This window comes from Rhipicephalus microplus, chromosome X, assembly GCF_043290135.1.
Source record: "Rhipicephalus microplus isolate Deutch F79 chromosome X, USDA_Rmic, whole genome shotgun sequence".
Classification (NCBI taxonomy): Eukaryota; Metazoa; Arthropoda; class Arachnida; order Ixodida; family Ixodidae; genus Rhipicephalus; species Rhipicephalus microplus.
The window spans coordinates 209924841-209949999 of record NC_134710.1 but is presented as its reverse complement, the minus strand read 5'-3'; the positions used below and the strand labels follow the sequence as shown (position 1 = coordinate 209949999).

Genomic DNA, 25159 nt, shown 5'->3' with positions numbered 1-25159 from the left:
ATTTGTAATTTTCAGGGCTGGGCAGATCGAAGGTACATGGAATTGAGATACTATCTTAGATGCTCTTTGGGTATCTTGTATCTGTATCGCGATACGTTTCGCAAGACGAGTATCTGTATCTGTATTTCCGTTACATTTGATGATGTATCGTACATCTTAAGATACAAGGTACTGCGGTCGCATCGCTACAACGTGTGAAACATTAATCACTGACTAAACTTCGCTGCTATTATTGGTACTGGTGTCACTAAGACACCTGAATCAAACTATAAGGGCAGTGACATTTTATCTTTTCATCCGACACCAGCAGTCAGTGTGAACTTGGTTTACAGCGCAACACTAGAGACACGAACACAAAGAAGAACAAGGTGCTGACTCTCGACTGATTGTTATTGAAAAGTGAATTGTAAAACATATATAAAGCAAATGCACAAAACCATGACATGCACGAGGCACAAGGAAACATTCCGGCAGCGTTGTCATAAAAACAAATTTGCAAGATCAACACAAATAGTCCATTTCCCTCTCATGCAGAAAACCGGACACTTCACTGATACAGCTCTCGTCTCTATAGTTGATATGTTATATGCCTCAGTAATTTCGTGATCAGGTAAAATGCCTAATCGATGCGGGTTACCCTGATGCTGTAGTTTTATCTGTATGTGAACATGTCATTTGTAAGATCAAGCACATAAAAATTCGATGTGATAATGGTAAATCTGATGAAAAAAGAAAAAGTGCAGTGTTTCTTTATGTACTTAGACAAGCGCACGGGCTTATAACGTATAAATTCTATAGGGGCGGCGTCAATGTTCGTTTTTCTGCGAAACAAAAGATAGGTCGCATCTGCCCAGATTGACAATGCTCTGAACAACAAGCAGGGTATAGGCACAGGCACTGTAAATAACTAGGCACAGGCACTGTAAATAACAGGAACAATTACATCACCGGTGTTAAAGAAGCTGTGTATGTCATTCCATTATCATATGGTGGGGAGTACATAGGACAAACGAAGTGGTGTGTCAATGTCCGGCTGCGAGAGCATGAGCTATCACTTCAAGGGGTTTTGCGACTTCATCTGTTTGATCACTGCAGGTCATGTGGGTGTCATTCCATTTGTAACAAAACTACCGTCAATTTAAACATGCGAACCAGTTGACTAGAGAAATTGATGAGGCTTACAACATATCAATTGGAGACAAGAGCTATATCAGCAGTGATCTCGCTCCTGCACCAACTGTGCCAAAATGAACCAAATCAGATTTACTGTGCCATCCTAATAATATCTATGAAAATTGGGCCAAACTGTGCTAAAGTCGGATTTGGGAGCGTCTATCACCGGCAATAGCCACGCCAATACAGGTGCGTCAATACATGTACAGTGCCCATTTTTATGAAAAGGAACACCGGAGCGTGTGGCCTGTGCGCCCCGGCGGCTGCTGGCAGTGCGTTCAAGCGGGGGCGAGAGTAAGCACAGCATGTATTTGCGTCATCTCACGACAAGCAAAACAAGCATTTATTGGTAATATAGAACCAGCGCCAAGATTGCAACTCCCTTCCCTTCAAATCGATTACAAGCCTCTTGCCTAATCTTCTTTAAGGGGGAAGGGGCTGTAATCTGGCCGCTGGTTTCATATCACCAGTGACTGCTTGTTTTGCTCGCCACGAGATGACGCGAAAAGAGGCTGTGCTTGCTCTCGATCCCACTTAAACGCGCTGCCAGCAGCCGCCGGAGCGCGTAGGCCACGTGCTTACGTGTTCCTTTTCATAAACATCGACTGTACACCTTGTTATCAGGGCCGCCAAAGTCAAAATCACATACCTATTTTGTTTCGCTGAATAAACTGTGGTTGCGTGTGCGTCCTAAAATCCACGATGCTATGTTTGGTGCCGACGCAACTCTGTTGCATAAGTCCGCTTAACGAATAAACGTGTTCTCCGCAGGTGCTTGTGACATCTAGTCCAATGGGTAGCATGAAACTGTGGCGGCGATTTATCGGCGGGCATCATCCGTTCCAGAAACGCTGCTGATAGTTTGTTCGAAGAGTTGCGCAACATGTAATAAAGCAATTTTCACTAATAACTGCACGCATGTTGCCAGAATGTCAGTCACGTGTACGTCTGGCCATCGGGATCTAATTTTCAGTGCTTCCCATTCGCAGAAGAACACCTAAATGGTGAGAACCCATTGACCCTTTTCCTCTAATATACTTTATGCATGGATTATCGTACAGAAGACCTTTTCCTTAAACTGCTGTGGTGGTAAAAGCCCCCAAAAAGACCCTGCCCTTTTGAACTCGAAGTTGCTAGGGTCCGAATTGAAAATTCTCTCGTGCTTTCTGTTTAAATGTCATCTCATTTATAAAGACATGCCTCCTAAATGAAGCAGCCTCAATTCGGTTTTAATACATGCAGCTATAGTGACACCATCGCTGGCTGTTGTAGTGTCGGAAGGCCTATGAATTGGCTATGCCTTGTTACACGTCCGCCTCACTTTCCTGGGTGAATAGCTGACGCCTAAAAAAACTGAACATCACGGCATCGCATTTATTGCTTCGTTTTGAAGATATTTTTGAAGCATTTTTTGCATAGTTTGTTCGCTTTGAGTACAAGGTAGAAGGGTAAAGCAGTCGTAAATAGTGCGTGCGCAAGCGATCACACCCTTAAGGTCAAAGTTCATAACGCCTCACCCCCCACCTTCTTTTCTTGCTCGATACTTTCTGTCCCTTGGACACAGGTGGCGTGTTCCTCTTTGCTTGAGTAACAATCGATGGGAGGCCTGGCACGCGAGGTGATGTTATCGTATCCGCCCTCATTGCAAAGGAGAAAGGTCAGCTCTTATCTCTGCTTTAGCTGCGTTGGTCACCACCGCTCGCGCACTTTTATCCGCATGTAAAACATGATGCACCGGGGTATGTGTTATCGATTGGGACATTACACAAAACATTACGGCCAGTGGAGTAGACATGAGGGGGGCACATTGGGAACGTGACCCACCCCCCAACTCCCAAAATGTTTTTTTTTGCCATGGCATATATAGCACAAAATGACCTTTTGCATGCCCACTCCCCCTTCAGATCAAGGTGCACCCCTGCTCACTTTTTTAAAATTTCTGGCTACACCCCTGGCAATGGCAAAAACCAGTTGAGAATGTCCATATGATTGCTTTCCCATTAAAAACAGAATGGATCTTGCCTTTGAGTTGTCTTAGGCATATGCATAAGGAGGTACCCTGTGAAATTTTTTTTATGCACTGCTTTTTAGAGGACATCGTAGGGGGTTTTCGGAGTATAGACAGAACCCCCTTGCCACATGAAATATTGCTGCAAAAGGGAACTAAAGTTTGTTATAGTGTGTGGTTTCAGCACAGAGATGAGATACGGAGGAGGTTGGCTTTTTGAGACTAGCTGCATGAGGTCATAGTACGCCCAGCAGTCTAATCAGTTGTAAAGAAAAAAACCTTTTTGTTATTCTTGAAGACATGTTAGGAAAATGCACTTGGGACTGTGCGAGTCTCTAGCATTGTACGTCACAGCGTTTGTCTACCATATCTGCTGATAACTACATAGATGTATTTAAGCTGCTATTTCATAAAGTGCAATTTTATTCAACCAGTATTCTGTTTATTTGCTACAGAGATAATCAATGAACGATCTTTTCCAGAATGCTCAATAGCATGACGCCATTATTTTTGCATCATCAACTAAAATAGGGAGTGCTTCTAAGATGATTGGCTGTGATATTTGCAATGAATCGAAATATTTTTAGTTCTTCACAATAGCCTCAGAATAATTTTTCATGTCCTTGAATGTAAATGCAACTTGCTTCTTCTCCAGGATTCGAAGTCAGCGGCTCCAGATTGCTTCAAAATAGAAAATTTTGCTGCTACAAAGTGCTTCAAAATGAAAATTTTGCTGCTCCAAAATTTTCTCCGAATCGGAAGACCTTGGTGACATCACTGTATCAGTGAAGTGTCTATTTTTCTGCATGAGAAGGAAATTGACTGTTTGTGTCAATCTTGCAAATCTGTTTTTTAATGACCCTGACCGAATGTTTCCTTGTGCCTTGCGCATGTCATTGTTTTGTGCACTTGCTATATACATGTTTCACAATTCACGTTTCAATAAAAATCATTTGGTAGTCAGCGCCCTGTCCTTTGTGTTGTGTTCATGTCTCTAGTGTTGCGGTGTAACCCAAGCTCACGATGAATCCTAATCAATTGGCTTAATTTGCCATCTTATTCCACCTGTCGGGGCAGAGAGAGAGAGGTCAAAGAAAAGAAAAGATGCAACTTCTGCAGCCCTATAGTTGGAATCACGGCCCAGATCCAAGTCAGGGCAGGCGATGAGGTGTGCGTGTCCCTTTTGGTGAAGCAGAGCAACACGACATAGCTTACGCAGTCTCAACAGAAATTACATTCACGTGCTCGCCCACGCTGTGTTTTCGAGATCTCTTCCCTTTTTAGTTGTGTCAGAGCCATGACACTTGCCCTTAGCTACTTGTAAGTGCCGCGTACCACAATGTGTGCGGCGATGATCGGACATATTGCGATGCTGCTCTCCAGCGTGGAACTATAGACCCACCGGTACTAATGCTGCATCTAATAGAACAAGCACTTGTCTATATCAGACGATATCTTGGCGTATCATGCCGCTTTCTTCCTGCATGCTGTTGATTGATTGATATGTGGGGTTTAACATTCAAAAACCACCATGCGATTATGAGAAACACCGTAGTGCAGGGCTCCGTAAATTTCGACCATCCGAGGTTCTTTAACGTGCGCCCAAATCTGAGCACACAGGCCCACAGCATTTTCGCCTCCATTGAAAATGCAGCCACCGCAGCCGGCATTCGATCCCGCGACCTGCAGGTCAGCAACCGAGTTCCTTAGCCACTAGACCATTGCGGCAAGCTTTCTTCCTGCTGGCACTGTTTAAAGAGCTCTTGAAATAATATGATTGTTAGCACAAGTGCTTTCTTTGTTATCGTTCTCTTGCATACCATACATCTCCTATAGTGCTCTGAACTTTTTTTTTTCGGTCTCGCGACTGCAATATGCTTTTTGTAAAGTACATCCCAAATAAGCTTTTTGTTTTACCTTTACCTTTATTGTCTGCATTATTTTTGCTACTGTACTTACACATTTATATTCACTCTTCTCTTATGATGATTTGGGAAACAAATATGTAATTATGTGAGCGTACACTGAGTATGCAGCACCTAACATTCTGCTTACTGCCGGCAAAATGCCCGAATTAAGTTTGTGTCATAATAATGGGAATAATTAAAAGCCATCCTAGAGATCTTAGAAAGGGGATTCGAGAAACATTGAAATGAAATGGTCCATTTTCTAATGAACTTCTTAACGAGCTACTTCAGGCAATTTCCCTTAGGCATTGATTTTTTTTATTGCCACAAGAACGGCAGCTATAAGCGCATGCAGTGCATATTTATTCAGCATAGCGATATCAAAATACAATAATCTGGATGTTTACCCTCAACTCGATTTTCGGGGGCTCACCTTACCATGTTTTCCTTGCCCTCTGACGTTAAAAGGCTGCCCAGTGAAATGAACTGAAAGCCGTACCGTACAGGAAGCTCGCATGACATATTGCCCGTTACATCCAGCGTGTTAAGGACGCCATTGCGATGGTTACAATGTGATACCTGAAAAGAGAAGGACACGTGCGAAACCAGCCAGCTTGCGAGCGTTTCTATGTTTCGTAGCTTTACTAATCTTTCTTTTGGTTTATATATATATATATAAACGCTCCTACATTTTTTTTAGTTTCTTCAAATAACGGCGGCCGGAGTGTTGCCGGCGCATTTCCTGCAGCACATGGCGTTAGGCGCATTCTTTGACTAGCTTTGCAGTTTTGAAGCTGAAAAAGTCGGAGAGCTTTATTCTCTGTCGCTTTGAGTGAAAAATCATGCTAATGAAAAAATAAATTCAGTGGTAATTCCTATTGTGATGCAATGCTGCAATCAAATTTAACGTTACATTTATGCAATCATATGGTGGCAACATTTCGTCGTCATTTTCACTCGCAATAGTTCTAGCGAGTGCCACTACGAGTTATGCAGTCGGCACTGATGTTTCCAAGTGTTATATGGCCCCTTTAACAGGCAAGTTGACGATACGTCATGCTTAATTGCCCTAGCTATTAAGAGTGCCACCTGTATCGTGCATTTGAACTTATTCCTCTTGAGTGCTTGAAACAACTGCTTTTCTATCTTAGTTGTAATTGTTTTGTGCAACTATGCTGCCACTAACTCTTATTTTCATTTTGTTGTGATTGGGCCTGAGTCGCAAAAAATTTATGACCGCTTGGCGCAAGTCACCTTCAATGTTTCGTAAACTTCGAGATTGTCTCAGATTGTGCTGCTAAGATTAAGCGCAAGTCCTGGTGCGGCGGTCACATGTCGACGGAGGTGAAATGCTAGAGGCGCATGTAGTTAGATTTGATTTCACGCCAGAAACACCACATGGGGAAAATTTCCGGAGCCCTGTACTGCTGTGGTCCACAAAATCATATCATAGCTTTAGGACGTAAAAACTCAACAATTCTTTTTTTTCAGATTGCGTGCATTACACACACTTTTGCTAATTCGCGAGCTTACGCATGCATCAGCAATAACGCGGAAAGGTGTGATCACTGCTGTATAAATACAAGATGCATTCTGCCGATCAGATTACTGAAGGCCGAGGACACCTACTGCCGCTACCGAGTACAACATGCTTTGCTTGTACTTTGATTGACTTGTGGCGTTTAATGTCCCAAAACGACCATATGATTATGAAAGGCGCTGTAGTGGAGGGCTCTGGAAATTTCGACCACCTGGGATTTTTTACCGTGCACCCAAATCTGAGCACATGGGCCTACAGCATTTTCGCCTCCATCGAAAATGCAGCCACCGCAGCCGGGATTGGATTTTGTGACCTGTGAATCAGCAGCCAAGTAGCTCAGCCACTAGACCACCGCGGCGGGGCTTGTTTGTACTTTGCATTACTTAGTTTTTCGGGCTTAGGATAGCTCAGTAGTGAGTTTAATTTATACCAGAATGACTGTCGCTTTTTTTATAGTCAACACCATGTGACAATACAGTAAGTCTGAGGTGTTTCTGAGGCGCGCATGTCCTCTCGTCCAAAGAAATAGATTCAAATTAGTGAGTATATAGATAATGAACGGTTTACGCCAGCATATAAGAAGAAAAAGAAAAGTTATAGCAGTTTTATGCACTGCAGGCCTGCCTATATACACAATGTTCCACAAAAATGCTGCGCGTTGTTACTGCTGTACACCGGTGATTCGGTATTGCAAAACACTATTTTGTGGACAAGGTGAAATGAAACACCGGTATTTGTGCCAACATGCGCAGGCTTGTTATTGAAGCTCATGTGATTAAATGGCAATCCGCTAGCTGACCGGTAAGCTCAGCAGTGAGTCCAATCAATTGCAGAAATGACAAGCAAGAACTGCTGTCAGTGAAGTGTCCACAACGCTGTGCTGTTAAGCAGCTGTATCAATCTCTACTAAGTTCATCGAAATTAGGCTAACTTACCTTTTGACAAAATTTTTTGAGATACTAACAAACATTTCATTAAAATGAAATACGGCAATATTGAGAAATTTTCAATCCCTCATTTTTGTGCACATGCATTCGCTACTTGATTGTGTTGGTCTATATGAACAAATCTGCCAATGTATCGAAGTATCTTAAGGTACCATTGGCAAGTATCGTATTGGATACAATTTTTGCGGCAGTATCTTCTATCTGTATCTTCAATACTTTTCGTCTGAGTATCTTGTATTGTGTCGCAATACAATTTCAATGTATCTAAGCCCAGCCCTGGTAATCGTCGCTCTAATTGTCAGGTAGCAGACGACACATAGCCCTAGCAGTGTGCCTGGGCAAATAGGACACAAACGGAAATGATGTCAATTGCAGCTCACCACTGCTTGTGAGCAGAACTGCCTGCAGCAGCGTCCATTCTTTTTCTCCTTTGACGCCCCTCTGCGAACAGATTATTATAGGAGTCAATTATTTTGTAATACGAAATGTGGGGCTGCAGGCTACTGGAATATACTGCAAAAATCGGAATGTAGGTGGAATTTTTTTTTTCCGGAACACTTGATAAAAAGTCGGCTCTCGTCATGTATACCGTTCGTTTGCAGAAAAAAATGTTGAAGTCTCGCAACAATGGGCAGCTGAAGTCGAAAGGCTCTATTGCTATCGTGAGCATCAGCAGCAGCCCCATTGGGCAAGGCTAGGCAAGGCCTGCAGTGTTTTAGCAGCGCCATTTTGTCTCGGTTATCTGCTGTGAGTCTGCTGTTTCTTTTCTTTTTTTTTTTTCAGAAATGAGTGGTAGTCGACGGCAGTTTATGATAGGCTTTAAGAAAAAAAGTTATCGAGTATGCCAAAGCGCACGGTAACCTGGCGGCACAATGGGAATTCGGTGTATTGGAGGAAAGAGTCTGATATTGAAGGAGCCAAAAGTAGCAAATCACATTCTGCAGTAGCCAAAAAAAAAAAAAAACATTGTTTTTGTGGAGAGACTGCAGTGCACCTCAAACTGGAAACACTACTCACCGAATTCATCCGGGAGCTGAGTGCAAGGTCACTACCCGTAACAGCAGAGCGCATCCGTGTGAAAGCTCTCGAGATAGCGCGCGACTCTGGGTTCATGAGGGTGCTATTTAAGGGATCGCCATCGTGGGTGCGCCGATTTATGAAGAGAAAGGGCTTTGCATTAAGGCGGCGTACTTCCATCTTTTCACAAATGCTGCATAAGTAACCGATTGGATGGAACGGAGGACGATGCACTCTGGGACGTTACCAGTGAAAAAGAGACGTCATCGGGCTCAAGTTCGGACGAGTCTGAGTGACAGCACTTTGTGGCATTCTGGTGTTTTACTACATATGATTAGGGTCCAAATAAAGAGAAGTGTCACCATAGTGCAGCTGGTTGTGTCGCGTATTTACCAAGGTAAGCGTGCGTCGCGATACTTTGTGATCTTTAAAAATTTATTTTTTGGAGATTCAAAGTTTGGAGGGTTACGGCTGGGACCCCTTTTCTGAAAAAACTCCAAAAGCTGCAGGATATCAGAATGAGGCAGAACGAATCAGAGGTGTTGAAGAGTGCTGTGTTCTACGTTACACACTTCAGCAATGACGAATATAAACATGACTAGTGTCTCTCTGCTGAAATACTGAAACAATGTTGAATCCTGACGCAGAGCCTTCAACCACTGCAAATACAACAATGGGAAGCCCTGACAAGCATATGGTGACAGTGATGCCAGCCGGAGTTTGGAGAAGTGCCGGTGATGACATGTATTGGTATTGGGTAGATTTAGTATAGTGTAAATTTTTTGCATTAGCATGTTTCACTCACTAAATTATAGCGTAATGATTTTCCAAAAACATAACCAGCACAATGACGCCCGGCGAAATGCTAGACAAGCTGCGCCATCCATGATCGTGTAATGAAAGCTCCGAAGGCTGATCGGCTCACTTCTAGTTGCGAGTAGTCAAAGCAGCAAAGTTCTACAGAAATTTTGCGTGCTCGGTTTAAAGCAATTTAACCACATAAACGTATTATATTAAAAAAAACGAATTGTGCTCCATTTGGTTTAATGTAAATGTTTTGGGTGCAATCAGACAAGTATTTACAGAAATGCACGGACGGTTTTGGCAGACATGGGAATGTGGCCAACCGAGCATCGGCATTAAATACAACACTGTCTTATCAATCGTGGTTATTGACGAATCTAGCATATTCAAAGTGTAAACGAGTGGCATCATTTATTGTGAACTAGCGAGTGCTAAGACAGCAGGACATGACGGTAAGCGTGAAGCGGGCAGCTGTTATTTAGATGCGAGCTTTAACGAGTCTCTATGTATCCTTTTAAGTGCATGTTGACATTGTTTGCTTTTACAGCGAAAGCTGTTATGAAATCACAACTTGGGCCACGCGCAGAGCTGTTGTTGTCCACTGCCGTCGGTGTACATAACCACTATCGCACGTGATAAGAAAAAAAAAAAAAATCTAGTACCAAGGACAGAGTGTGGCTCGAACCCAGGTCTGCTGCATGCCAACCCAGTATTTTACCACTGAGCTGTGCCCTTTTTTTTCTTTCTTTATTGCCTGTTTACATACAACATTCACAAACATATATACATAAAACAAAGTAGAAACATGAAACAAAAAAAAAAAGAGGTAAAAAGCATCATATTTAACAGGCTTTTTAAAATTCCTTCATCTGTAGAAGGCTTTCTACTTGATGAAGCCATTCGGGCACCTCTTGTTGAACCTTTTGTGCTTCCACGAACGAACAGACAGATTGAAAGAAATATTGCCTAACCGGACGTGCATTAACATCAGCATGGCGCACCGCCATTCTAGATTGCCATATACCGTGCAGGCCCAGTAACATAACTAGGTCGAAAGGTATTCCTTCTTCATTTGATATTGGTAGAAATCTGATGCCATAGGCATCGAGAGGCAGATCCTTTTTCAAAGTCCTTTGGAGAACATCCCAGAAAAAGATTGCATCCCAGCAGTCCAGGAAAACATGTTCAATTGTTTCCGGCTTTTTGCAGAGAAGGCAATCAACACCCCAAGGAACGAATAAGCCTTTTTCTTGCATCCATGTTTTCACGGACAAGGTCCCAGTGTGCAACTTAAAGAAAAAGGATTTCGCTCCAGGTGTTACCTCCATTTTTTTTACACGGCTTAAGACATTTTGGCCTGGGCCTACACGGTATAATGCTCTGTATAGGGGAACAGGAAGAACTGTTTCTACTAAATCTTTGTATAACTTTTTACGCGAAACCATACTGAGGTATTCCAATGAAAAACGCGTTTTTAGAAAGAGACATGAATCAACAACTTCTTTTAAGAAACCTCTAATACTTGCCTTCATGTGAACAGATGCTACCACAAATTCTGGCAACCGTCTTCCAAGCCTAAGCTGTATAACAGTACGTATGAATGGGTCTCGATTATTTCGGAAAAACATAAACCGATTAACTAACTGACGAAGGTACAAATGACACAGACCAAGTCCTCCAGAGCGAACTCGTCTGAATAAGTTAGTTCTACCTGTTCGCTCCCAAGAAGAACCCCACAAGAAAACAGCAAATATTCGATGAAGCTTCTGTAGATTCACACGTGAACAATGCATTACCTGAAGGACATACCAGAGCTTACTGACTAAAAATACGCTACAAAATGTCGCTCTGGCGAAAATTGATAGCTGGAAACCATTGAGTTGTTCAGCTTTTTTTCGTAGCTCCACGGCCTGACGCCGCCAGTACGGTTCACTGTCACAATAATATTATAATGGCACACTTAGGTATCGTACCGGAGTAGTAGTCCATGAAATACCAGCCACAAATTGTGGAGTCACAGGCCATTCGCCGTGCCAGTAACCCAGGCACTTTCTCCAGTTTACCAAACTACCACTTGCATTACAATAAAGGTTCACAATTTTTATGGTTTCAGCGATACTATCATAATCTTTACAAAACACAGCTATATCATCTGCGTATGCCAGTACCCGTACTTCAGCTTCTTGTAGTTTGCACCCCACTATGTTATTGCTTTTCATGACTTTTTGGCAAAATAACTCTATATAAATTGAAAATAGGAGGGAAGACAAAGGGCAGCCTTGTCGTACAGAACGTCTGACATTAATTCGTTTCCCAAGAACTTTGTTGATGATTAGCCGAGTTTTACATCCAGTATATGCCATTCGAACTGTATCAAGAATTACTTAAGTAATTCTTGATAATGTCAATGTTGGCAAATTTGCCAACATTGACATTGTCTAACAAAAGAAAAAGAATTTCGTGCGGTACTCGGTCAAATGCTTTTTCTAAATTTATCTGGATCATCGCGATGTGATCATTTGTGGCATCGCAGCACTCCAATACACTTCGTGCCTTGTGAATGTTTGTGAATATAGTGCGCCTTTTAATCCCACATGTCTGGTGGTCGCCTACAATGTTATTAATAACTGTCTGCAGTCTCCTTGCTAGCACTTTCATCAAAATCTTGTAGTCGATATTTGAGAGACTGATTGGCCTGTACGATTTCACTTCGCGTAATTTAACTGCGTCCTCAGTTTTTGGAATTAAAATAGTATGAGATAGCAGAAAAGAAGGTGGCAGAGTCTTTATGTCTAAGGCTTCGTTAAAAACCGCTGCCAGGATCGGTGCTAGTTCGTGTTTGAATTCCTTATAAAATGCGGCTGTTAAGCCATCAGGTCCTGGGGACTTTCCCAAATGGAGAGCAATGATTGCTTTTGTCACTTCCGGTTCAGAAATAGGACATTCTAGGCTGTCTTTCCTGCAGTCCTCAACCTTTGGCATTAATTTTAAAAATTCATTCTCGAATTCATCTACATTTACTTCAAATAAAGTGGTGTAGTACTCGTTGAAAGCATCCTCTATATACCTTTGTTCACTTGTACATTACCCATGTATTCAATCTGATGTGTAACATTCCGCTGAGCGTTTCGTTTTTCGAGACCAAGCATTCTTTTGGTCGGTTTCTCTCCTACGGTCATTTTCTCTGCCCTTGCCCTTATTTGTGCGCCACGATACTTCTCCTCATCAATTTGTTCCAATTTGGACTTTACTGACCTTATATCATTTGTGAATAAGCCTGGCGTTTTGCTGTCCTCTGCTAGCAGTTCTTTGAGATTTAAACATAGGGTTCTTTCTTCTTCACTCTTTCCGTGTTTTATTACACATGAGCGTTCTATAGCTATCAACTTTATATTCTGTTTAAATTGTTCCCACTTCACTCCGTATTTTTGGTCTCCACTATCTATGTTTACCAACGCCTCTCGAACACTGTCCATAAATTTTTCATCTTCCAAGAGATTAGAATTGAGCTTCCACGTGTCCCAGTTAAATACTGGTCTACGTCTATTTCTTTTACCTATTACAAATGATACTAAGCAATGATCACTAAATGAAATAGGGAGGACATTGTACTCACTGATAATTGGAATTAAATCCAGTGATACGTAGGCCCTATCTAGGCGCACATGACTGGAGCCTTGGAAATGCGTATACAGTGTTGGTCCTTTACCAATACACTCTGCAACATCCTCAAGGTCTAAGTCAGAAATTAGATTCGTTAACGCGACTGTGCTTGAGTCGTTGAAATTGGATGTACTTGTTTTATCATCGGCACTGATCACACAATTAAAATCTCCCATAAGGATGACTATGCGATCGCATTCACAATAAGTACGAATTTCGTCGAATGTTACACACCGTTCATCAACTTTAAGAGGTGCATATAAACAAATCACTCGCCAATTAAGAGAAAAGAAGGTCAAATCACATACAACAAACCTACCGGATGAGTCAGACGTGACGTTTTCAAAACACTGGCACCTAAACTATTCCGCACAAAGATCACACACCCTGCCGACCTACCAACTGCATGACTGACGCTGGCGGTGTAACGTCCGGTGAAACGTTGCAGTAGGCTCTCGGTGGCGTCCACGCTCTCCACTTTGGTTTCCTGAACTGCAATAATGTCCAGGTCTTGGTCCATGGCTAGTCTGTAGAGCTGAGTCTGTTTCTTCCTGGAAGCCAGTCCTCGTACATTGAGCGTCGCTGCTTTCACGAACCCGCTCAGCGACGTGATCGGTGAGCGGGTCCAAGCTGAGAGCCCTGCACGTTCACTTATTGGGCTCTCGTCGTCCAGGGTGGATCCATGTTGTTCACCTTTAGTTTGAGCGGCCATCGTCGCGTTCGAGTGACGACGACCGTTGTCGGGCAGCGTTTCGTTTCTTGCCTCCACTGACCACCTTCCACTGCACTTCCGACTTTACTTGCGTTTCGTCTACTTGAGCACCGTCGTCTGAATCGCGACGGTGTTTTGCAGACGCCGATTCTAATTCCATGCTTAAGGTATCCAGATCACTAGGCAAATCCTCATTTTCGTGTGTTTTGTTCGCCAAAGAGTGCTGTGAAGCCGAGTTTAGAGGAGTCGAAGCAGCGTTGGCCTGGGACGCCGGCGTTTCAGGGCGCGTTGCTTGCAGCTGCGACGCGGCGTGCATCGCAGGCGCAGGACGCGTCTCTTCGCTAGTCGTTGGGGCCGCTTGACTTCCCATCTTCCGTTCGGCGTTCGTGTCCGGGGCTGAATAAACTTGCTTGCTTTTCTTCAGCACCGGCGTGTCGTCCGATATCGTCTGCTTCTGTGGTGTCGCAGGCAAAGACGCTTGTTCAGATTCCTCCTCATCCATGAGAAGTTCACTCTGTTGAGTCTCTGGTCGTCGCCCTGCAGCTCGTGCGTATGAACGGTTACACTCGTCCTGCTCATGACCGAAAGAGTGGCATTCGCTGCACCTTAGGACCTTACAATCGCGTCGCATATGCCCCGTACTTCGGCACCGCAAGCACAAAGGCGGTCTTCCCGGCACCACGACCAGTGCCGTACTGCTGCCAATACGCACCTGATGGGGCAGTTGATCCACAGAAACGCCATCTCGTAATTGCATGCGTATTACACGACTGGTCGATTCAACTCCTTCAAAATCCTCGACTCTCCATCGGTCATCGGTCACCTCCTTGACGTCGCCGTATTCATAGAAGGCACGTCGAATAGCGTCTTTTGTAACATCGAACGCTAGCCAGTGCAATTTCATTTTAACCTCTTGCCGCGTCGGGTCAATGACGAGACATGCCCGGTCTTTAACTTTAAGAACGCCTGCGTCTGTCAGCGCTTTCTTTGCTTCCACGGTCTTCATGTTCAATAGCCACACGTGCGACATCTGATATGCTCCGATGCCACTTACTTGCTGTATGACGCCTAAATATTTGAGAGGTTTCCTGAAGTCGTCGGTGCGGTACGGTCGGCCGCTGACGTCGCAGTGTAGAGCTACTGCTCGACGCATCGCTTCACCTGATGGCAATGAAGGCAGAATAATCCTGTAGTCCTTTGGAACAAGGGGAGACGCTGTACCGCGGCCGGCGTCGGCCGCTGTCGCTGCTCGGGATGAGCTTTCCATCCTGCGTCTGCACCGACCGGCGTTCAGAAGCAGAATGACCACTGAGCTGTGCCCGTGCTAGGGACTTGTTCCCAAACTTGCCTTAGGCAGGCTTGATGTAAAGAAAGAAATCGTGGTAATATGAATTATAAAGCGTTTTAGAACAGCAGAAGAACAACCAAGCGTCACACAATGCGAATAGCAAAACAAGTCAGTCGTCCAATGCTCCAACCCGATACAAAAGCTTGTTCCTGATCACCTATTAACTGTGGTGCATACCCACTTCAGGCATGAATTCTCATCACGTTGAGCCACTGCATGAACAATTGGCACCAAATTATTTGCAAGTGCTTAGCAGATACCACGCTTCTCAGAAGAATGCCGAAGGATAGCATAGCAAATGAAGGCCTACTACCGAGAAATTATTATTTCCATAGTGGGTACCCAGCAAGTGTGCTTGTAGTAGTTACCAAATGAGTGTTTGGAAAATGCTCTGAAAGGCCGCTCGTTTAGCTTTCGCTGTGACTGTGCCGTGCCTTGCGTGCAGGTCTGGCGTTTTTTTTTCGTTACCATTTAAAGAAAAAACTCTGGGGCGAGGCTGCAAAGCACTTACTTCGTAGCGTGGAGCAAACAATTCGCCTGCATCAGTCAGTCTGTTGAGCTGCTATGTCGCTTCCTGTCAGCTGTAATGGCATCGTTTTTTAGTATAAAAAATTGCGTTGTTGCTGAGATTTTTTTCTTACGTAACCACTTGCATTTTGAAGGTGAAATTTGGCAGGCATTGACTCCAGCCAGACTGCCTATAAATCGGCTTTTTGAGGTGTGAACAATTTCGTTGCAGTTGGCCTTCAAAATATGATATGAAGTACACCCGTCTGTCTTAAATTAGTTCTTTTTTTTAGAGGCAAAACTTCTAAAAACCTGGGTCTGTCCATCCCTTGTATGTACGTATGTGACCGCCAATAGTTCCACCTTTGCCAACTGCCCACTACTTCGTCTTTGCAAACATTCCACTATGTCCCTTTACTACGACCCATCACTAATCCACCACTTCACCGACCATAAAGCAAATACTGTTGAGACGTAGCCAATATGAAATGCAAGATGGTCGTGTACTTGTATCCAGGTGCGTGTTAAAGAACCATAGACTGTTTCACTGTATCCATCTCTTGTTTGTACGAGAACGCCTATAGTTCCACCATTGCAAACTGCCCACTACTTCGTTCTTGCAAACATCCCATTACGCCTTATCATTGGTCCACCACTTCACCGACCGCAAAGCCGTCATAATGAATGGGGAACGGAAGCAACGTATAGCTATCACTGACGAATATTGAAATTTTTTGTATAAATATACACTGTTTGTCACGTTTTTGATGATGTAGTGGGCGATATTCGGGCATGGTTCACGGTTTAGTGATGAAGCCCTCCAGCCCCACTCTTCATCATTCACTCCGTAGATATGCTGTGATCATTTTTGTTCTTTGCTATTCTGCATTTTGAAAGATGCGAAAATGTCTCAAGTAGCAAGTCATGTTGATTCAGTATGTGCTGCAAGAAATGTAAGCATAAAGTGCAGTACAACAAATTGAAACTACGATAGACTCATTGAACGTGGGCTTGGCAGCACCTTGTTCGGGCAGTTGCTCATGAATTTCTACTTTTTCGTCCAGATCGCCCTGCTGCGGGTGAATTCCGTCGTTGGCCCGGCGGAACTCTTTCCACCGCAGGGAAACATCGTCGCGCCTGCGCCGGACAGCCCCGTCGACGAAGAACCATCATGGAAAGCAGCGCCTCAAGTGCCCCTCTCCTACCATGTGGTCAACCGAGTGACGTCAGCGGACACGCTTGAGCTTCAGCATAAAACCCGGAGCCATCTTCAGCAGTCTTTCAGTGGGCTTGGCAGCACCGTGTTCGACCGGTTGCTCATGAATTTCTACCTTTTCGACCTGGTGGGTGACAAACATTCTGTCTGCTCTATTAGAGACGATTCGCTCACTTTAGTAGAGCTGCCGGGCCCACAGAGTCTGCTTTCTTCATTGTGTGATTGCTTGTTATTAGGCTACTGCTGTTAACATCAGGTGATGTGGAGTTAAACCCTGGACCCCGCTCAGACTCAGAGTCTGGTTCAGAAGCCACCTTAAACAGCCAGCTCCTCAAGAAAATTCTAAAGGAACAAACAAAGATCAATAAAGTGCTCACTGCTCTTTCCGAAAACTTAAAACACGTAGAAACTACTGTAGGCAACGTACAGGAAAGATTAACCACCATAGAAAAAGAGCTCGCCTACAGCAATTCGAGGATAATCTCGCCGAGCATGAGGTGATGACCGTAGAAAGAAATAAACTGGTGCGAGAGCTATCAGTTAAGGTAGAAGACTTGCAAAAGAGGAGCCGCCGGAATAACATAATAATCTATGGCGTGGAAGAGGGTGATAACGAACAAAATGCAGATTTACAACAGTGGATTGTTAAGGGCATTTTTAAAGACATCCTCAAGGTGAATGTTACATCTGTAGAACGCATGCACCGAATTGGCAGGAAAACACAAAATCGAGAGCGGCCAGTAATTCTTAAGCTGTACAATTTCTCTGAAAAAATGTTAGTCCTTCGTAATTGCGGCAAACTGAAGGTAACAGCGATATCCATATCCGAATACTTTTCCGCACGAGTTCGGGACCTGCGCAAAAAACTATGGCAATCAGCAAAGGAAGATCGGGACATTGGTGCTAAGGTTACTCTTGTATTCGATAAACTAAAGATAGATGACGACTTGTATGTATGGGCTGAAGCAAAAAATGCAAGAGTTTCCCTGAGAAGGGCACGTCACGATTTTCGCGCGAAAAGCAACGCGTGACACCCGCAAGCCGCCACACCGTTTTCATTGGTATGTTTGAATACCCGTAGCATTGTTAACAAAACTGACGAGCTAGAAGAATTGTTATTTTCGTACACTCCTGATATTGTCGTGATAACTAAAACGTGGCTGCACCCAGACATTCTTGATTTTGAAATTGTTCCTTCTTCATACTGCCTACTTCGGTCAGATCGTGACGGTCGCGGGGGTGGGGTCGCCATTGCAATAAAACGTGGTTGCAATATCGTAGAGAAAAGGGTATCGCGAATCACGAAAGCGTTTGGTGCACAATATTTGCTGACGATGCTCCAGTACTGATTGGTGGCATCTACAGAAAGCCAAATGCGTCTGATGATTACCTTTTACAAGTACATGACTATCTGGTTGATAAGGTTACCCCCCGTACCAAATTAATACTTACTGGAGATTTCAATCTCGCTATTGACTGGGAAAACTTAACAAGTACTAGAAATACTGCCAACAGCGAGCTATTATACAATTTAATGTTCAATTTTTCATTGTCCCAGTTGGTCTAGGAACCAACCCGAATTCAAGGAAACACTCGCTCCATACTAGACCTAGCTTTTCTTTCCGATAACCTATCCGGTAAAGCCACTGTAGAAGATGGAATATCTGACCACAAAATGTTAATCATAACTTTTAACCTTGAATGCTTCAATACCAAACCCGATGGCACAAATTCACGGATAGCCGTGAAAGACTACACCAGAGCTAATGATGTTTGTGTTATTGATTACTTCGACACAGCACTAGAGACTTTTTCTCTAGAGGAATGTGAGGGTGTTAATGGTATGTGGATTCAACTGAAAAAAATAATTACGTACTGTGAACAAAATTTTATCCCAACGAAACTAAAACGCACACAAAGAAAAACACCATGGATCAATCGCCGTATTATTCACCTTAAAAGAAGGGTACAGAGGATGCGCAAGAAAAAAGAGGAATCCAATTATCTTAAAGGAACTTGCATCTCAGCTTAAGGCGGAAATTAGAAATGCAAGACAAACTTTTTTTTCACATACGTTATCTCACTTCATGACGGATCAGCCGCAAAAATTTTGGCGTTTCTTGGCAACAAGGCGTTTCTTGGAAAACCCAACAACTGAAGTAGAAATTGAGGGTACTATCGTAAAGGACGCGCAGGCCATTTCCAATGCTTTCAATAGGTATCTTCGGTCGTTATTTACACGCGCATGCGCACCAAGCAGCCCTGTTGCTCCAGTGCGTCCTTTTTTAATGCCCGATGTCGTTGTCACTACGGAAGGTATTCTGAACCTGCTGTTGCAGATAGATGTTAAGAAATCAGTGGGTCCTGACATTATTTCAAATGTATTCCTTCGATGCTACGCAGAGCAACTATGTCCCTTCCTTGAAGCAATTTTAAAGCATCCCTGCTAACAGCTTCTTTACCTGCAGACTGGTTGTGTGCAAAGGTAATTCCAATTGATAAAGGCGGGAGCAAGCTGTCCATAGAAACATTCAGGCCTATCTCGCTAACTAGCTGCTGCTGTAAATTATTGGAACATGTAATCAACAAGGCAATAATTACTTATTTAGAAGATAACAACTTATTGCACCCAAACTAACACGGATTTCGTAAAAACCTGTCTACGGTTACTCAACTCTTGGAAATAACGCATGACTTCGTAACTACTATTAACTCACAATTGCAAACCGACTCCATATTTATAGACTTCGCCAAAGCTTTTGATAAGGTGCCTCACAGTAAATTGATTGACAAACTTGTGTCTATTGGTATTAACAGTAACATAATAGCATGGATAAAAATGTATCTATCAAATCGAAGCCAGTATGTAACCGTAAACAACACTGCCTCTGATTTATTGGAAGTTTTTTCCGGAGTACCACAAGGTTCCGTTTTAGGACCCATCTTGTTCCTAATATATGTTAATGATATCTATATGTGCCTTGAGCCTAACGTTAAAATGAGATTATTCGCTTACGACTGCATGATCTACACCACTATCCGCACAACTGATGACCAGCTTAAGCTTAGACTTAATACCAAACTAGCTAATATTGCATGTTGGTGCCTTGAGTGGGGAATGGAAATTAACGTGTCAAAAACAGCTTGCCTTAGCATAACTCGCAGAAAAACAATCCAGCATTTTAGTTACAATTTGGTCGGCACAAACATTGCAAGAAACGACGCTGTTGAATACTTGGGCGTTATCTTTACAAGTAAACTGAAGTGGGATGCACATATAAGCAGCACATACACAAAAGCCCATCACCAGCTAGGGTTTCTGCATCGAAAACTTGCATTGGCGCCTTCTAATGTAAAACTGACAGCATATAAATCTATCATAAGGCCGATCCTCGAGTACGCCAGCATTGTTTGGAACCCCCACCAAAAATATCTTTCCAACGAATTAGAAATCGTCCAACGCAAGGCCCTTCGCTTTATCTATTCTAAGTATTCGAGGCATGACTGTGTCACTGAGCTGCGCAGGTGGGCATGCTTGCCGACCCTTGCAGCCCGTCGCCGTGTCTCTTCCTTAAAGTTTATTTTTCTTTTGCATCACAACAATTTAAACATAGATAAAGACAACTATATAAAGCAGCCTAACCATCACTCCCTTCGTACCAACCACAATAAGTGCATCAGACCATTCATGTCGCGCTGTGACACTTTTAAATATTCATTCTTCCCGTCAGCGGTGGAAGAGTAGAACAAATTGCCACGTGAATGCGTTAATCTTTCCTCTGCAGATTCATTTGTTCGGAATGTAGAAAGCCTGTTTTATGAAGACTAAAAGCAACTTTTCTTTTTTGATGTTTGTGAGCACTTCCGAACACACTGATCACTGTACCCCCTGCTGATACCTCGATGTTTTGTGACCTGTCCATGATTTCGTACAATTGCTTTCATCGTTCAAGTTTTATTTTCACCATCATCTTGTGATTCTGTTTCTTCCGCTATGTGCGATATTGCCTGGTTTGTACGCGACTGTGTATATTTGCCCGCCCACCCTGTATGAGCCTGAGAAAGGCTTACAGTATTAAATAAATAAATAAAAAATAAAAATAAAAAAGAACTGAACCTGAAGGGACCAGAAAAGTGTGCTCCAACCCTGAGGTCCAAAATATCTTATAAAGAGAAATATGTGCGCATTTCTTTTGTGAACATGGTGCCGCGAGAATTCTGCAAATACGCGCTACCTATGATAACCCTTTACTGCCGGATGTCACAAATTCTCGACGTACTGAAAGCCTTCGAGCAAGTAAGTCACGAAATGTGAGCCACCTATATTGCCGGCTGCCAAATACTCATTGGTCATGTAGCTTTCAGCATCTAGCGCAGTCTCGTTCAAGGTATTTTAAGCTAGAACCAATTGTTTTGGGGCTCAAGGAGGAGAATGCGAAGCATGTGCAACAACTATCACTTTTTCCTTGCCTTAGTGACGTAAGTTCTCTCTCCAATAATATTGTTTATTCAGTGTGTGCGCACTCAGAAGATGATACACAACATGTTTCGTAGTTCTTAAGTACGTTTTTTGTTGCTAGGTCCTTGCTTCTATGGCATATGGAGAATTCGTGGCATACGCATATGCAATAAAGTTGAAATTTAGATAGTTTAACTGCAGAATATTTTAAAGGTTCCTACTTAAAGCTGGAATATCAAAACAATTTTTATTTTGCTCAGAGGTTTCACAAGTCTGGCATTCAAGGGTTAAGGAGGTTATAGGGGTTTTAACATCGGTTTCAACTGGTTTCAATTTTTGCGTGGCCTCGCCACCCTTCTCGCTCACAGGGAGGGGAAGGTGTACCCCATCATCGTGACTAGTTTAGACCACTCGACGAGCTGCATGTTACGTCAATTTGCCGATCAGTGACTTTGCATCACTGCGCATGAAAGGAGGATTGATCTGGCACAGGGAAAGAAGCGGGTGGGAATTGTTTTTCGAAATGGAGTCTCTGTGCAGCACGCAGCGGTGTAATATTTAGAAAACATGATCGCCACGGTCTACGCTATGAATTACAGAGCTTCTTTGGGGGGTCCAAAAAGTAGTCTGAGCGTGTTCACTGTCCCTTTATTAGGAGTTCTGTTTACCAGAAGATGAACAAGGGCGCAGCGTAGAAATACGAAACCAATCATACTGGGAGCAGTTATTCCATTCAGTGGCGGATCTAGAGCAAAGGCGGTAAAGGCGATTGCCCCCCCCCCCCCCCTGCCCTACGTCTGTGTCAGCACCCCCTCTCTTTTCAGTGCTTGTAGTCCACCTCCCATCCCCAATTAGGATAAATGAGCAAAACCACAGTGATCAAATATTAACAGTATTAATGCCAGGAAGGGTGTTTTCTGCTATTAAAAACAAAAAGTCATGTCCACATCCTCCTCTTTAATGTTACTTTAGGTTACCGCCCCCCCTAAAGTGAGTGGCTGGATCCGCCCTTGATTCCATTTAAGCAGCAGTTCCATTGATTTCTGTGTACTGAGCGTCTGCTGCACTTCATGAGGCACAACAGTTGCAGTAGTGTCGCTTTTGTAACTTCTTGTTGTTGCCATAAAAAGTTCCCTTCTTTGCGTTTAGTGCGCTGTTAGAGTGAAACCCTCTTGTCTGAGAGAAATATGCCAAATGTGATGGTATATGTTTACAAAATAAAAGGGTGGCTTCGGGTTTTCATAAAGGGCTGGTAAACAACCCCAAGGTACGAAAATCGTTATGAGGAGAAATATGCGCACTTTTGTTATGTGAACATGCTGCTGCAACAATTTGCAAATATTTATGTGCTATAATAAGGAAGTTACGGCAGTTCGAACATCTATTTCAGCTGGCTTCACATTTTCCTGCGGCCTCGCCACCTTTCTTCTCCATAGGGATAGAAGGTGTAGCCCATCGTCGTGACTCCGTACATTTCGGCAGTATGACACGACGTCGGCGATACATAATCGGTTGATATCTAACGACCGAGCAGGGCAGCCTCACCATGAGCACATGTCATATCGGTCCAAGGAGAAAGCGCGGTTCAAGAAGCACCTTTCCCTAGCGGAGAGTAGTGAGACGCCTCTTTATTCCGGAAGGTTTGTTTTTGCAATTACGTTTCTCCTGGTAGTCTCAGGCTCTACAAAATCGCAGAGGGCAGCACAGGCAAATGAAAGTGCATACTTTACTGCCGAAACTGCATCACTGCAGGGCCAAGGCACAGTTTAAAGGGCAAATGACCAATCGACAAGCTCATTGGCACGTCAATTTGCCTGTGGGGAAGCATTGTGGAGAAGCGCCTACGAAGGGCATTGGTCTGAAGGAAAAAGGCACGGGAATGTTTTTTTAAATGGAGTGTCTTCGTCAGGTGCAGCGCTGTGATATTTGGTAAATGAGATCGCCGGGGTCTACTGCACGAATTTGCGAGCTTGTTTGGGGGGTGTAAAAAAAAAGTCGGAACCTGCTTACTGGCTCTTTAACTTTGGTAACATTTCTTAAATGGTTTGGAAAGTATGCACGGAATTGTGCTTTCATTATTTATGTCAGCACTGGCTTTTACTGCATTTAATACATCATGTGCAACACCGTGAAAAGTATGCAAAAGTTTGGTCAGCAAAATGGATAGCCCTCGGTGTCTCATAGTCAGTTTTTGTTGGAAACGCTCATATGAGCCTCTGCGGGATGCACCGTCAGAGGCTGCAAAGGAAATAACAAAGATCAAAAACAAGGAGATGCTAAGCAATCTAACCATATCAAGCCATATGAGTGGTTTTTTTCTAAGCCATAAAACATTTTTATTTAATACTCAGCCTAAGACTGAAAAAAAAATTATGCAGGGGTTAAAAACATTGATTTAGTATTTCCTAATAGTAGCCCACTTTCTGGAAGAAACGGTGCTAGCTTTTACAGTGTTGTGCCTGATGTGTGTGATGGAGTGTAGTGAATTTGTCTTAGCAGCACGCACTACGCTTATTTAGTATTCTACGGTGAAGCTATTTACGTCATGCTCATGTGTTTTCAGGTGGACTATTCTGAGTGACTCGTGCTCTTATGTAGACAAAAAAAAAGAAAAAAAAAGAAATGCACAGAAAAGAAAGCGTGCATTTGCGTTGGCATTATTGTATAGTGGCACTGCTGTCTGTAGGACACGGTGAGAAAGTGGAGAAGTTGAGACACTAAGATGGCACCGCACATTCACGTCAGAAAGAACAGCTAAAAAAATGCAGAGACTCATTGACAGCTGTGATGCGAATACAGACAGCAGAAGTTAGGTCATGCAAAAGGGGGGATAGCGTTGAAAGACCTTGAGTCCAAGGAAGAATGTCGCCACTTGCAGTACTTCACGCTGGATGAACGAACGGGGAGGCGTGTACATCGTAGGTGTGAACGGAGCTTCTCTGGTAATAAGTCCCCATATTAAAATAGACCATTTTCAAGGACGCCAGCGCTATCAACAGGTGCACAAGGGCTTACGGGAAAAGTTTCTATGCCACAGCAGCAGTTGCGACGAGCGCCCGGGCCTCCTACTTTACCTGTCCGCTTGCGCTATTCCAGGACTTCTTAGACACCATTAATTCGGCAAGGTGCAACTGTGTAATTCAATCACGAACATCAGTGTTCAGTTGCAAAGAGGGCCTCTTGACGATTAGGATCAGTTTAGGGGCTCAAAAGTGCACTCATTTATTCTTTAGCTTGCATAGCAAAAATGAAATTAAAAAATATGGGATTCAACTCGGTTGTCTATGAAGCACACAAGCGGTTATAGATTAACTGATGCATTTGAATTCGAAGTCCATTGATACTGTCGACAAGTACAATGAGAGGTCCTGATTTTTAAAGAGTACTAGTAAGTGGCCTATAATCGGCATTTAACAAAATAAATACATTTACTAAACAGCCTGCACGTCGCTTGCACTTTATACGTAACGAATGATAAGTGTCTACTAACCTTCATTGCCACTATGACTATAGGATGGAATTATACTTAGAGTGAAAAAAAAAAAGAGCAACTCAAGTAAGGGAATACACGCACCATCTAGCACTCACAGTTTATTACACGTTTAAAAGAAAGGTTTACGGAAATGGGGGTTCTGTGCACAGAAAGTGAATTAACGAAGGCACGGGTTTACGGTTGATAATAGAGTCAAATTACTTGGCTTGTAACAGCTGTGAAGGTCCACTTACACAATGTGTGGCATTATTTGTGACATGATATGCCTCCGCGCTTTCCCGCATTGTCTGATTAGGTTGATGGTGCTTGCGAAAACTGGATTACATTCTCATGACTGACTTAGCGAAGTGAGATGAGATGGCTTC

General features: G+C 43.3%; 1 protein-coding gene across 5 annotated transcripts in view; it reads left to right on the top strand.

The window, feature by feature from the left end:
- Nucleotides 1-20953, top strand: part of LOC119187814 (tRNA methyltransferase 10 homolog B) — a 109229-nt gene extending 88276 nt beyond the window's left edge. For 2 of the 5 annotated variants that reach the window (XR_012887166.1, XR_012887168.1), the window contains exons 9-10: nucleotides 1945-2177; nucleotides 3837-4145. The gene's annotated coding sequence lies outside the window, so the exon portion shown is untranslated. Of the gene's footprint in view, nucleotides 1-1944; nucleotides 2178-3836; nucleotides 4146-9239; nucleotides 9327-16690 lie in introns of those variants that run through there. The other 3 variants (XR_012887167.1, XM_075878526.1, XM_075878525.1) reach the window with 3 other exon arrangements.
- The last annotated feature ends 4206 nt before the right edge of the window (nucleotides 20954-25159 follow it).